Source organism: Prinia subflava, chromosome Z (genome assembly GCF_021018805.1).
Source record: "Prinia subflava isolate CZ2003 ecotype Zambia chromosome Z, Cam_Psub_1.2, whole genome shotgun sequence".
Lineage (NCBI taxonomy): Eukaryota > Metazoa > Chordata > Aves > Passeriformes > Cisticolidae > Prinia > Prinia subflava.
This window is the reverse complement of record NC_086283.1, coordinates 69,432,915-69,448,645: the sequence shown is the minus strand read 5'-3', so window position 1 is coordinate 69,448,645 and position 15,731 is coordinate 69,432,915. Positions and strand designations below refer to the sequence as shown.

At 37.3% G+C, this 15,731-nt stretch overlaps 1 protein-coding gene across 2 annotated transcripts in view; it reads left to right on the top strand.

Annotated features, from left to right (window-relative positions):
- The window catches only part of PRR16 (proline rich 16), a 138,676-nt gene that overhangs the window by 57,189 nt on the left and 65,756 nt on the right, over positions 1-15,731 (top strand). The gene's annotated exons all lie outside the window — the stretch shown is intronic.

The window sequence follows — 15,731 nt, the reverse complement described above, 5'->3', positions numbered from 1 at the left end:
AGGAGTGTATTTTTAAATGGTATTTATGTCGTCGTGGATTCTGGAATTTCTCACAAACAGGTTGTTCTCCTTTTGGTGACAAGCTGCTGCTGCTGCCTCACCTCTGCCTCTCTCAGTTGTGGCATGTATTCCTGCACATTCCTGTGCTCCTGCAGCTGTGCTGATGAACAGTAATGCATATTGCACCATATTTTAGCTCCTGCCTGGTTTCATATACCTTATTTTGAGGCTGGCAGTGGTCATATTGCCTGTCTTCACAGACATTATTTTTAGTTGCAGGAGCCTGCCCAAGAATCTCTCTTAATACTGCCTAAGATGTACACAGGGAAGAAGGTGACCTATTTTGACTCTCCAGAGGATACTTGCTGCCTTTTCACTAGGACTATTCTTCGCTTCTTAAAGAGAAAGTTGCCTTAGGCCACCTTTAGTACTGTACTGAAATTAATTTACTTGCTTTGTACATAGGCAGGTATTATCTGTAAATTCTTGACCACTTTTAGAGACATGAACAAATGGAAATCAGTGTTCAAAATGTGCAGTCCCTGCCAGAGTTGCATGGGGAGGGAGACAGAGTGAAGCAGGGAGTCCCTGCTTCACCTGTTAATGTTCTGTGTTTCTAAACAGCTTTGGATTTGGCTTTGGTGGGATATGTGCCCTCAGATATCCCTTGGTATTACTTCTTCCATAATCTGGTCTGTTGATGGGGCTGAGTTGTTGCTTGTTCATGAGAGTGCTCATTTTGTATGGTTGTGTAGGCTTTGGCTAGGTAGTGGCGATTCTGCATGAATCCCTCATTTGCTAGTGATTATTATATGTATTATGGGGTCATAAAAGGGTAAATCTTGCTACCTTTTCTGGCAAGGGTTTGCTCTGCCATTTTGTAGACGTATTTTGAGTATGCCAGATCATGCCTTTTTTTGCATAATCTTTTCCTTTCTGAAGGAGCACACTTAGTTTTAAATAGTAACTGTGGAGTCATTCCTAGCTGGTAAAGGACCTCTTCCTTAGCTGTGCAGCTGGCAGGTGATTAGTGAAAACCTTTTACAAAAGGTTGGAAATGATAAGCTAGTGCTTAGTTTTGTGACCAACAGCCTCAAAGTTAATTTTTTGACAAGGCACTCTTGGGCAGAGTTTTAGCAAGATTATGTAAGAGCAGCAATGTGTCTGCCTCAGCCCTTGCAACTGGGAACCTGAATTCTGATTAAATTTTATGAGCTACCTTACCAGTGCCAGTTTTATTTAAGGCCTGACAAATTTACATCTTTCAGAAACAGTTTTTCTCCAGTTTAAAGATTTTGGAAACAGATATCAAGAGACTGACTGCACACAAAATCTTCATAAACAGTTGTTTTAGCAGTTAGTCATTCAAAATCAACAAACAGTCTGCAGTGGAGTAGGAGAAAGGAACTTTGAGGTCTGTAGCAGGTCATCACAATTGACATACATTCCTTTTAGCAATATTGTTACAATTCTTACAGACATCCTTCCTCCTGTCTGCGCTTTTCCTTGGTGTTATGTTCAACCTTAGTCACCATGGGGTGAGTGGTCCCTAAGGTGGTCAGCTGTAGTTTTGGGTGGGTGGTGTTGGCATAAGCAAGCTGTCAGCATGCACATGCCATGTGCCAGGACTGTAATAGTGTGGGTTTCTTCCTCCTCTTTGCCAAGGAATCTGCAGTGTTGCTGGTATCTCCTTCTCCTTCCTTGAAATAGGAGGTGTGTGTGCACCACACTTTAAGCCTGGCTCAATTTTATTGCTCTGTTAGAATCTGACAGGTGTGGTGGGTTTTCTGTATGTTGGATAGCTGGTCTTTGCTCCCTTTGCTGCCCCTAATAAAAATGCTTTTTTTCGATCCCAGGTTTTTAATAACTTCAGCTGATGACAGGAAGGTTGCTTATAGCCTCAGGATCTCCACTGTAGTCCTCTACCCCACTCTTGTGGTACAGTGCTTGTACTCCTTTGCACTTCATCCCATTTCCCCACTTCTGAGGCTGCTGTTGCCACACCATGCTGTTTCTTTTCTTTTCTTTTTTTTTTTTCCTAATGCAAATGACATCATTATAACAGGGTCATAAGTATTTAATTCTGCTTGGTCTAACTGCTTGTCACTACTGACTATACAAAAATTATGGTTATGCCATGTGATTATTCAAAGATAATTAAAATTAAAGAAAACCCAAGTAGACAGTAGGCATCTAGGCTTTTATAGCTAAACCAGAAAAACCAAATCTCTGTGCAAGCCAAGACATACTCAGACAAAGCCTTACAAGTCCCAAGGCCCTTCACTGTCATTAGGACATGTATTACTAGCACTGGTGATACTGTAGTCACAAGGCTACGGAGTGACAATACAAAGCACATGCAATGCATATTTCATATGATGAGTAATTTGCTGTATAACAGTCTTAAAGCACTCTTAGCAGTCAGGAGCTTTTTTAAATGAGTCTGAAAGCCAACTAAGCAATTAAAGGCCTGGTGGAGGTAGGGTAATAAGAGAAGGGTTCAAAAACTCTGCCATTTTCCAGCTTGTTACAAAACTTCAAAGGCAGAAGAGATATGCATCATCGAAGTCATGTTTTTATTAAACAGGAAGCATCTCCCCCACATTTCAGGTAAAAAGAAATAGATCTAAAAAAGTGTTATTAATATTGGCTCTAAAGGAATGTACCAAAAACAGAAGACTAGGAAACTGAGCACAGGGAGGCTAGAAATGCTTGAAGGTGGGACAGCAGAGCATGGGCAGTGCATAAATAGCTTTCAAGCTTGCTTTAGGGCAAGATTCAGAAAAACAAGCTCGTAGTAGTTATGCAAAAAAACCCCATACAACTAGTGACTGGTGACTGGTCCATGTCTGCTGGACCTGAGATTGGAGAAATGCTGCAGAATCATAGGTGATGATTGTATTTCCTTAAGGATTTGTCATGCTGTTTCCGGTCTTGTAATTGAAATCTAATGTTAGAACTTCATGGGATTTCTTTGGTTTTACTCTTTAGCTTGCCTGAAACTGCAAATTAATTCACATGTGATCATTCTGGTCCCTGCTCTTTGAAGGAAATGGGTCCAGACCAGAAGTGTTCCATGCCTTGTTGAAAAGTTTGCTGTGTGATCAAGTGTTTCTAGGATTTTCATATTGTCCTTCAATATGAGTCTTTTTTACTGTGTTCACACAGAACAGAGAAAACTTTACAGTGTCAAGTGGACTCTGAAGTGTCCTACTCACATTAGCCCAACATCATCTAATTCTAGGAAGCCCTATCTGTTTAATACCCTACAGGGACTAAAAGTTGATGGGTTTATGTGTATATCTTTGCTCATGGTGATTTGCAGCATCTTGATATCCTTCACATTTTTTGTAACTTATTTTCAGCTGCAGTCTTTTCACAACTTTGTTGAACCAAATTAAATTACTGGGTCTCTACTGAAAGTAATCTTAAATGTGTCCTGTATAATTGTAGGCCTAATTTCTCTTTAAATACTGAAATATATAGATGCTACTATAACTCTGAGAGAAAGAATGACCAGAGGCCATGGAATGAAGAGATTAGAGGTGATATAGGAATGAGCTGGAAATTTCTTTCAAGTAGCTGGGAAATCTTCTATGATTCTTATGCTGTTTGATAGGCATAAAATAGGAAAAACATCTTTATTTTAAGACTCCTTGAACTTCAGAGAATAGGAACAAATCCACTACTCCACAGAATACCATTTCCTTTTTTTTTAATATGCATGTTTACTCTCGAAGTTGCCACTTTCTCAAGCAATAGATTTGTTTTCATGATGCTGATTATAGGCTTTAAGGATGTTGGGGTTTTTTCCTACCTGTCCTTCATTACGGGGGTTTCTACACCTGATGTGAAACCTAAATCTTTCACCATCTGCAACATTCAGGAATTGGGAATTATTTTCTTCCCACTGTATCTTTTGTTGTTGTTACTGAAGATGAGATTCTTCTTTCTCAAGTGAATACAACCATTTATGAGAGCAGATAAGACATATTGTTAAAATTTTCATTCTGTGAAAGCTTGTGAGTGAAGCCAAGGTTTCAGTAAAATAGGGCATATCTGGGCTGAGAGAAGCTTTGTAATTATAGGGTAACTTTGTGTTCAATAGTACGTTAAACCTGTATTTACTCTGCAACAGTGGTTTTGCTAACATATTGTAGGAAAGAGCTTATCACCATGGACTAGGGGATGAAGGAAATGTCATGTTTTTCTTCTTTACCTACAGATGAGAATCAGCTAACCAGACTGCTCTAGAAGAGTCACATTTTAGCCCAAGTGTAAATGGGGCAGATATACTTTGACAAGACAGCTGGTACCACTTAAAAATAAAAATCACACCTGTCATATCATAAAAAGCCTAACCCAGAACCCTGAGTTTTGATGTTTCTGTACTCTTTAGGCCAGCTGATGGCCTGTGAATTGACTCTTGATTGTCTCCCCAGAAAAATTAGACAATTGTATATGACGGTTGTGTAATTGTCCTCTTTTCTCCAAATATATGGATTCTTTTGTGCGGGCAGAGGACCTTGGGTATGGATTTGAATATTTCAATATAGAAAATAAATCGCAATAGTGAAATTCAGCAGTATGGTTCTTTGTAATTGTTCTGCTGGTGAAAGGAAGTCCAAAGTCTCTGATTCTCCTATACCAAAGGGATGAATAGTGAAAGTCTTGCAGGTGATTCATCATGAGCTTCTACAGACTGAACTCCTTTGTTCTGAATTCTTAGAGCTCTTGAGACACCAGTGTTAAATATTTTTCTGTTTTGACTCGTTTTCTTCAGTAAAAAACAGGAAACAGAATAGAGCCTATTTATTTTAGAAGGATTTATTTTATTTATAAACATTTTCTTAAAATATTAATATGGGAACAATACTGGGGAATGTTTTCAAAAAAGGCAGAACAATACTGAAGCTACCATTTTGTATGTGATTAGATAAATTAGGTTTCTGAGATGTTGCCTATAAAGTTGTGATTTATTTCACAGAAAGCAGACACTAATAGCATTTAATGGTTCCTTTTCTAGTTTGGATGATAAAGAATGTCTTAGTGCAAGATGAAATACTGCTTCTGAAGTTAAAGACTGATCACTATTAGCCTTCCTCAGGAATTCCTGTGTTGTTGTACCATTTTCTGTCATTGTTAATTTTACAAAGTTTAAGAAAAGTGTAACAGAACTCAGTTTTAAATCTTTGGACACCAGATATTACATAAAAATGGCTATTTAAATGTAAGATCTGGGAATATGCCTATCAATTTCCCCAAAGATCTTTAAACATAATTAAAACTCAAGTAGCATTGTGCACTGACTGTTCTGAGTGGTAGGCTTAACTGCGAGAGTTTTCCAAACGAGGGATTGCTGGATTGACGTTTAGAGAATTCAGTGGAAATATCGCATCCTCAATATTACTGAAATAAATTTCAAGTCTGTCTTGCAGGTTTTAAATGTTTATGACATCAGTCTTTCTTTCTTGAGTATCTCGGTATTAGTAAGTTGGGAATGGCAGAAAATGATGAATCAGAAATGACAAATCTTGAAGTTGCCAAAGCAGTCATAAACTTCCTGCCTGAAAAACAGCATCTACCAAGGGAAGCTATCAAAAGCTAAAATAGGGATAATATTTTAGCTGTCATTAAAAGCCAAAGAGTTTTGGAATGTGTATAACCTTGAAAATTCTGCATTTCACGTTTTGGCTGAAAATGAAGTTTGTGCTTTTCAGGAGTGCTGAAACAGAGAAGCACATTGGCATGGGAGAACCTGACCTTTTATGAGAGACTCTGACAAAAGAAGGGATAGAGCAGATTTCTTGTGGAAACCGTAATGGAAGAAGTGGATCTTGGTTGAAATTTCAGAACTTTGTATCCTACCCCACTGGTAGTTATTTTATACTCTGGCATTTTCTTGAGTTGTATATGCAAAAATTCTTATTTTGAACACAGAGATTTTTGTTGCTGACCTGCTGCATTCTTTTTCATATTGAAATTACCCAATTGTGTGTACATACCAGCATCCTGTGAAGCTGTATTAATAGAATCTAATAAATAGAATTCATAGCATATGGTCTAAGAACCATATGCTGTGTTTCAAATGACTTTTTTCTTTTTTTTTTTTTTCCTGGGACTGTAACTGGCTAGAGACCTTGTAAAATACATCTGGCAATCAGGAAAAATCTGACTGAATCTCAATGAGCATTCCAAAGTATTTATTTGAAACTATGTATTATTTTCACTATGAACACTAACTAAAAGAGTTTGGGATTTCTTTAATATGTGAATACTAAATGTATAAAAAGGAAAGATGCAGGCAGCAAAATGGGAAGCAGAAAGATGATTTTTTTTTTTTTTTTTTAAAAATCACAGAATTCACAAATGGAGGACCTATCAGTGGCTTGCATGCATTCATATTTGAAATGTAAAGAAAAGACTTTTCCACTGACAGTTTTTCATGTCAACAATTGTTTAAAATTATAAATGGTGAACAGTAAGTGCGTAAAAAGTTCCTAATGCTTTCTGAACCTAACAAATTCAGGTTTCTTGAAATAAAAGATTTATTTCTATCCTTAAGTACTTTTCTTAAGTGCAAAAATAACAGATGGTTATTGCCATGCAGTTAAAAATGCTTTGTCTATGACAGTAAAAAACTGTTCTTTGAAATTCCAGTAAGAAGTATCAACTTCTCAGGCAAGGAAGTTTTACTGTAAATTATAGCACATGAACCAGTATATCAGTGAGGTTTTTTTAAAATATTCAATACATTATTGATATAAATCATTAATAGTTTAGTTCTTGAAAATCTCAAGAATGTACCTAGAACCTATTGTAAAAAAATTAAACAAAAGAAAAAATAAACAAGCAAAGCCCAAGAAAGACTTCAGAAAAGTGAAACATAGTCAAATAAGATTATTAAAAATTGTGATTCATGTACTGATATGTTATTACTGTCTAGGAACTTCTCTTTAGGAAATCCTTCTGTGACTCTGGTGCTGTTAAGCTACTGCTTTGAGTTGTTTTATCTGTGCAGAGAAAATTAATACTTTGCTTTTGAGATTTTTTGTTGCGTAGATGAACTGAATGTCTCTCCAGTCTGCAGTATTTCTTACAGCATCACCTAAACTGCACCTGTGTGCTCAAAGCTGTGCAGCATTCAAAGCATGTATCCCAAATGCTGGCCAGACATGTTACAAACAATGTCTAGTAAACCTATGAAAGCTGCTGAGCATCTGAAATGCTTTTTGCTTCATAATACGCCTAAAGGTTTTCTGTTCAGTCAGCATCAGTCTCTGAGGTCTCTGCTTCCAAAGCAATTTGAAGCCAAAGAAATTCTGCTCTTGCAATCACGTCTCTTGTACCTGAGGGAGGCTAAAGCTGACTGCCTCTGTAAATCACATTGGTTCTCCTGCACTTGGTGTTTGCTCTTGTTCTTTTTTTTTTTCCTTGACAACTGCTACTTTGATAAATTCAGTTTGGCAGGCTTGCTTGAGGAAGAGGCTTTGTATTTATCACTCTTTTATATACACGATTTATTTTTCTCAAAATCAACTGTTGGTGTCATTCCCAGTCTGGTCTCTAACTGTATAAAATTATTTGTGGTAATATGCATCAGTTTTAACTGCTTTTTAGAGTTAATGCTGGGTTCCAGTCATAACCAGGTATTTGAAAGGAAACTGACTTTCCAAAAGGTGTTGAAACTAGAAATGATTAGTAGTGCTGCAGTGTGTGTGTGTTGGAGCACATCTGGGCTGCCTGTGACTGATTTTGGTGCCCCAGTATGAGAAAGACACTGACAAACTGGGCAGAGCCCAGGTGCCTTTCCAGGTAATTGCCTGGAGTGTGAGGAGGGGTCTGGGAGAGCTGTACTCCTTCGTTCCATGGAGGATGCTAAAGGAGGTCACAGACTGCCTAGTGAGCATTTTCTGCTACCTAATGGGAGATTTTGAAGAAAGTGGAACTGGACTCCTCCCAGACATGAGTAACAAAAAGAATCAGGGACAACAGGCAAATTGCAAGGAGAGCAGTTCCAATCAAGTGTAAGAAATTTCACAGCAAAGATGATGAGACAGCTTTCTGGGAGCCTGGAAAGCAGGGCATGCTTAATAGTTTTTTAAAAACTTACTCATTAGAGTAAAAAAAAAATCCTAAGGATTCCTTTAATCAACCTCAAACAAGTAGTAATTTTACGTTAAAATTTAGTTCCCTTATAATTTATTTAACAGATCATTTTAATTGATCTGTAAGGATCTTCTACAAAGGTATGTGGACAGCTTCTAGTCACAGTACCTATTGTATATTTAGTGACTAAAGGTGCTTCAAAGACCCTTTTAATTGTTTTTCATGAGCAAGTAGCCTTAGAGAGGCTTTTTAATTACAGTGTAGAGTCCATTTTCCACTCCTTTTGTTGTAAGAAAAATGTTAGCAAGACTTTTTTATTAAAATGATCCAGTAGCTCTGAAGCAGATTATTTTCTATGGCTGTTTATTTTCAGTTGGGGTTATTAAGATATTCTTTAAAAACAAAAAGTACTATGGGAATCTAGTTGAACACTTTCAAGGAAGAAACTAAATCATACTCGAAGCAAGAGAGTATAGCTGAAAATATTTTTATATTATCTATTAATACGGATATGGATCATGTGTTAAAAATTTGTGGATATATTCCAGACATGCAGGAGTTCCCGTGCTGAGAAAAAACAGTGGTAAGCAATTAAACTTCAATATTGAGTGAATATGATTATATTTTAGAACAGTAGAACAAGAATAGAGTTGAAGGAGATGTTTTAATCATCTTAAAATGTGAGCCTACAATTGTATTCCCAGACTTTTTTTTCCCTTTTTACTTCCCAACACGTACATAGTCTTTCGATCCACAGGACTAAAAGATAATATGGCTTTCATATTAGTGCTTCATTATACTTAGAGGTTCTATTACATTTCTGTGCCAGACCACAAAAGACAAATATGTAAAATTAAAAAAAGAGGTATCAAGTCTCATCTCCAGTTGGTGTGTACAGTGTCTTGGCATTCAGCTGAATGAAACAGCACTAATGTCAGAAATGGTTGTTTTTTCATTTAATTCTCCAGGTGGAAAGAAATGTCAGAGTCAGATTTGTGTCCATGACAGAATATAGATCCCTCTGGCACTTCTGGACTCCTCTATGTCTTGATTGTCTTTTGGATTCTGCACAGCAGTGTTAAATGGAACTAGGTTTTAGAAGTAGGGTTAAGTCCAGGAAATGTATAGTTCAAGATCAAAAGGCAATAGATTCTAGGCAATATAAGCCTGCAAAAACAAAAAGCTGCTTCTAGTCTATCAGAATAAGTCATCCCTTTTGGTAGGTTGAAGAATGACTTAGAACTGCCTTTGGATGCTGAATTCTTCAACATTTCAAAGATACCCTTCAGTGTAACTTCAAACACCTTTTGAATCTAGAGGGTGTGAGAAGTAGAGAGCTCCTGTTATGGTGATCTGTTAATGAGTGCCTCATCATCCAAATTAGTAACCAATTTTATTCAGATTTATCCACAAACCATTTTTATCCAAATTTGATATTTTCTACATTAGTCTGTAATTGCTGTGCTAGTTAAGGCTTTGTCCCAGTGGTAGGCATCAGTGAGTATCTAGAAAAGTGACATTTGCATACAGTTAGTGAGAGTCATCCATTTTTGTTGTGAAATTAAAAATCCTTCAGATATTGTCTATCTGTATAAAATGTTGTCAGTGTTCTCTTCTCAGTTGTTCAGAGAGGAAACTTCCATAATACCTTAATAGTTTCTGTAGCAAGGACTCGGCCATCATGCCATAACCTCTCCAGCCTCTCTGCTGGTCACTCGGTCTTTTCTCACTATCATATAAGTGAAACCTAGGCTTGACTGAGCTCTCCTCTTGTGAGTATCAGAGCTGGCTAGGGCCATGTGTGCAGTGGCACTGGATCTAGGTCACTTCTACCCTTCTGAAGGAAGCATGTACATGTAATGCCATGGGGCATCTTGCTTCTAGCAGGATATTATCACAGTACCTCAAATAGAAACTTACATGGGCACCCCAAATCTTTCCAGCCTTGTTTCTCAGTTATTGTTAATAATAATATTAAAACTAGATTCAGAACAATAAAACATTTAACAGAATTTTTTATTACAATCTTATGGCTGAAAGATGTAGAATCTCAGCATTTGCCAAGTTACTATTAAACAAGGCAGCATCTCCTGCCATGTTGTTGTGAATTCTTTACAAATCATTTACAGATAAGCAAACCAAAACAAAAACTCACAGCAAGACCCACTGTCTCCTACTGGGAGCCCAGCACTGTGCCTTGGGCTCTAGCTGTGGCTCATCAGTGCTGAGTGGAGGGGAATGATCAACTCCCAGGCGGCTACTGACTGTCTTTGCTGTAAGGGCACACTGCTTGGTCATGGTCAGCTTGGTGTCCAACAAGTACTCCTCTGCAAAGCTGCATTCCAGTCACTTAGCCACCTGATGCCAGGAGTCATGTACTTGCAGCCCCTTTCTGCATGAGACTCACCATTAAATAATTTTGGACATTGCCTGCTTTGTCTTTGGTACCTCCAGAGACTGAAGCCTGTGAATCCACAAGGCCTTGGAGGAGGCTCAGCCCATCTCTTTCTTCTCACCTCTGATAGTGTCCAGATTGGTCAGTTCCTCTGTGACATGAGTGATCCACCAGCACACACGTGCTGCAACTTCCCTTGCTGTCATTGCCTCCTAGGAGGCTGAGACTGATGCTGGTATTTCTTGAGGGCTTGAAGAAATGTTAAAGATATGTTTAAGACCCTGTGTAGGAAATTTCCAGTGATCTTGCATCCTCTTATATTTGTTTTTTGACTGCATGTTGAGATTTTTTGGTTTTTTCATAAACTATCATTGTGAATGCATCTTCATAAAATTTGGCAGCTCTTTTGATTTCAGGACTTTCTCCATTTGTCAGCACGTGGGACTTTTTGGATGCAGTGATTCTTAATTTTCTGACGTGAACTGAAATTTCACAGATGTCACCTACTAAATTTTAATCTTTTTCTGTGCAACTAGGAACACTGTTAGTCACAATGTTGGCTACTGTGCAGTCCAAGAAGGTTTCTGAATTTAGACTCCTTTCTCAGGAGGATAAGTAACAGGCAGCTGGATGAGAGGAAATGTCACTTATTCTACCACAGTCCTGGGGCAATGAGCTGAGGGGAGATCTTCTATGGCTTGAAAATAAGCTTCCCCATTCATGTAGAATTAAACATCAGCCAATAGTAAACAAACTGAATATACATTAAAGCCTCTTCTGCTGTGGCATCTGACTGAAATTAAGTTCTACTTGCTCTAAATCCAATTGCTAGGGTAGCCTGCAGCTATGAGGAAAAATTAAAGTTCTTTAATGTTATTTGATGAGAAATTCATGCCTTTAATTCCAGAAACTGGAATAGCTGACCTCTCAGTGGAGGTCAACAAATACATAAGGCCAAATAATAAATCATATCAAGGATGATAATTGCTATCAGCTCCCATTTATAAAAATATGTGCTCACTAACATTTTAAAATTAGAAATGCCTTTCCAGTAAAAAGATTCATGGGGCATTTTATTTCCATGCATGAGAAATTAATTGAGTAATTTTACAATGGCATATAAGGATTGTTGGTTCTAATGTAAGCTCAGAAATCTTGGCTTTTGTAGCTCAGTTGTAGTGGTTAATATGCCTGAAGTTCCAACTACCCATTTTTGCACTCCTCTTAAGTCTGATAGCCCTATATGTGGATATCCACACTTCTGAATGTACAGCCAGCTTCTGAGAAGATTCTGCACTCCTGAGAGATTCTTTAGCCTATTTTTCAGTCAGTATTATTTTAGAAACCTGAGTTCAAGTACATTCCTTTAAAAATATTGAACAAAAAAATTAAGAAATCTTGCCTTATACAATGACATAAGAAAAGCAGTGCTTCAAGCAAAGTAGGACAATAGGAAAAAAACAGCTCTTTCCTTGGAGGTTTGAGCCATGCAGTCATCACATTTGTTATCTTACAATCAACATGATGTGAATAGAAGTCAGATGCTCATTAATTCAGTCAGTGCATCTAACCAAAGCTTGTACTGTTTGAACTCATCTGTTCCATTTGTTTGAATACTTTAGTCCTCCTCATATTATTGAAAATGTCACATTTTTCCAACAACAGACTATGATGGCCAGCATATCAGTCTCCAAGTGTGTTCACTGCTGGTTTTCTTTCCATCAAGCTATTGTGGTATTTGCTTTCAGGCATTGTTAGGGTATATAAATGTATTGTATGTTTCCCAAATGTGAAGGAAAGTACATGTCCAAGAAGCATCAAAATGCAATATTTTAAAGTTTCTCCAAAATGAGTCAGAGGGACTTCATAATTAAAACCTGAAAGATTGTCTTTAAATTGAATCATCTGTAGGGATAATTCCTGTACATCAGGGCCAAGGCACCCTGGTCTCTTCCTTTCATGGAGACATTTCCCAGAAGATACTGTTACTCAGTTATGGCATTTAAAATTGAGATTTTTTTTTTCCTTAAAAACTGGTGTTCAAAGCATTTAAAAATTCAGAACAAGTTAGGCAAGGAAAGGCATAGTACATAACTGTGAAAAGAATCTTTAGACTTACCAGACAAGAATTCATGGTAAAAGGAAATGGAAATCAAGATCACTTTTTTCTGTTTGTCTTCTCTAAAGAAGAACTGTGTTACTCCTGAAACTTTATTCATTTAAATAAATAAAGTTTCAGGAGTAACACAATTCACCTCTGCTGCAAAAAGTGGAAATGGAAGAAGTGCATAAATTGTGTTTATGTAACTTGTTCTGTGGAAAGGGTAGCTTGAAGCTCACCAGCTGTAGGATGAAGTCTAGGAAATTATTACCAGCTCAGCAAACATGTAGAAGAGTTGTGAGACAGAAAATTAAATGTACTTGATGCTTACACTGACTTTATCTCTTCATGTCATTAACTTACGACTCATCAAGTTTGTTTTCTGGTTTTTCTATTATTATTTCTATTTCTTCCTTTCCGTTGAAGAAGAAAAAGAAAAGCAAGAAAATCAGTAAGATTTGTGCTAGGAAGTAATGCATTCTGTCGGTAGCCAATTGAAAACTCATGAAAAATAAAAGCATATGTTAATTTCTTAGTGTTAACCTGTATTCCCTTAAGAAGTGACTGAATTTACATGAGTGCATGTTACAATAAATAAAGCAAATATTCTATAAGTAGTGTTCTTCTTAGATGTGAATGCCTTTTCTTTCTTTTAAACAACATTTTCCTCAGTGTGCTGGTATTGCAGATGAACTGAACTGACACATAGCTTCATCACAATGAGCTAATTGTATCAATTTTAGCATCTCAAATGTGTAGTCAAACATGTTACTCCATTTGTCCTGATGGACATCTGTCTCTAGGCTTCATGTGCTCAAGGGGGTGGTTGAAAGGGAAATGGTATTCTGTACCTTTTCATTAGTCCTTCCTGTGTCATGTTTTTAACGTTCATTCACACAGAACAGGACAACTCTCCCACTCCTTAGAACAAGCTTGGACTTACAAATCCTTAATTTCCCCAAATATGCAGTTTTTTTCAGTAAGTCATGCTTCTGCCTTTTTGGGTGAAGAAGTCAGGGGATGGTGCATGTCTGGAAACCTAACATTTACCTTAAACCCTAGGAATTTGTGTGTTTCCCCAACTCCCCTGCAAGAAAAAGAGGAACTTACTGGAGGAGAACATAAAAGCCACTGGAAATGTTCAAGTTATAGTTCAACTTTCTTAAGGGATTTTCTGAAATGAAGCAGTGCAGGAAATGTAAAAGAGTGCCTGATTTTAGCTAAGAATTTTAGTAATGCTGTGTCTTACATCTTGATAGTGTCATTTAATTCTTACATTCTGCATTATGAGAGCAAGTGACTAATCTTCTCCTTGGTAGTGGTGAATAGGAAAAAGATTAGTCACTCATACTAAGGTGTTGGTGAATAGCAGTTTGTGATTTGATTAAATCTTCCTTCAGCTGTCCCTTTTCCAAACTGAAGAAACTTAGTCTGTCTAGGGTATTTTATTTTTTTTCTGTACAAAAGCCATTTCATTGCCCTTTCAGTTGCCCTTCTAGCTACCTTTTCTAGTTCACTGTGTCATCTTTGGGATTAGAGACCAGAATTAACAACACTGGTCCAAATAGAGCATATTTGGGATATATTCGGTGGCCTCCTGCTGTCAGTGACTAAATTCCTGTTGGATTTAAATTTTGTATCTTGTTAGCTCTCTTGTTTTGTAGATTTGATTACCTGGACCCTTCCTAACAGAATTTCTAAAATCTTTTTTCAGACAGAGGAGGAACAAGAGAGAAAATAAGAAAAAGAGTAACATGCATTTTAGCTTGGTGCAGTCGAATGGAAGTATTCAGGGAGTTTCATACTCTTGGTAATGTGTGAGGTTAGAGTTTATTTGGAAAACAACAATTGTGATTATGAGCCTATTCATTTCAAAACAAAAAGGGGTTGGGGGTGTTCCTCTGATTCTGATTTTTAAATCTTGCTGAAAATAGAAGCAGTGTGGTGCTTTTTATCACATAACAACTGTTGAAGTTTTAATTATCTTTTTCTATATCTGTTGCACAAAAATTCCGGGCATTGTTGAATATTTCCAGGGGGTAACATGAGAAAGAAGAGGAGTTATGAGGAACGATGCCCTGTGCAGCAAGTTTCTGCCGGGAAGACCTGCCACACCACACTAAGCAGTTTTGTGTGGAGGTCTGTCTTAATGTAAACCTTAGCTATTTTCTAAGAAGTTGGTGTAGCAGACTGTCATTTTAGCTTAAAAGTGGCAACAAGGAACACCAAGAGTAAGTAAAAGGTTAGTATGATTGTCTTTCTCACCATGGACATTAATCTGTCATTGATTTTGGGCAGCACAGGAATCTTCTTCTGGGTTTGTGGATAGATGTTTAAAGGAAAATTTATGAACTGATAGTATTTCTGGTGGTGAACTCGTTGAATTTTCTTTTCATAGACTTTCATGAGTAAATAGGTCATTTATAATCACAAGTATTAATGAATTAATAAATGCCTCTGTGAATTCAGCAAACAGATCTAAGTGTGGAATTGCAGTAATTTATGCTGTTACTATAAAAGTAGTCATATAGTAGTCAACACAGAGCTCTGGCCTCAGCTATGGAAATCAGGCTTATTAAGCCCTTTGTGATGATCCTGCATAAAATTTTACTGCATAAGGTCTTGGCAATGCTTTGTCAAGCTTATTTTTGAAATGTCCCAAACTGCTGTGCTTTTACAAGCATTTCCCATGACTGACATCACTACATACACTTTTATTATTTCCTGTGTGATAAGATGCATAAAGAGAAAGGAATAAAAACTTTTTTAATTTTGTTAATTCTTCTCTGGAGCAGGATACTGCCATTGCAATTTTCCTGTTTCCTGGTCTGGGACTGTCCATATTACTCTAATCGATTCCCAAGACCTGATTCTTTCCCCCTTGCTCCCTCCCTTGTGGTAAAAAATTGAATGGCGCAGTGGGATTTTTTTTTAAATTTTTTTTTTCTGTTGTTTAGTTAAGTTTATGATGGTGTCTGCCTCAGTGTATGCATGGGGAAACCTTTGCATGGAGTACAGGTAGTGCATGAGAAAGCTTAGAAGTTCCCCGTGGAGCAGCTGCTGCTCCAGCCACTTCACTGTTCTCCTCTTTGCCTTGCTCTCACCAAATCTTCAGGTTTTTTCCTT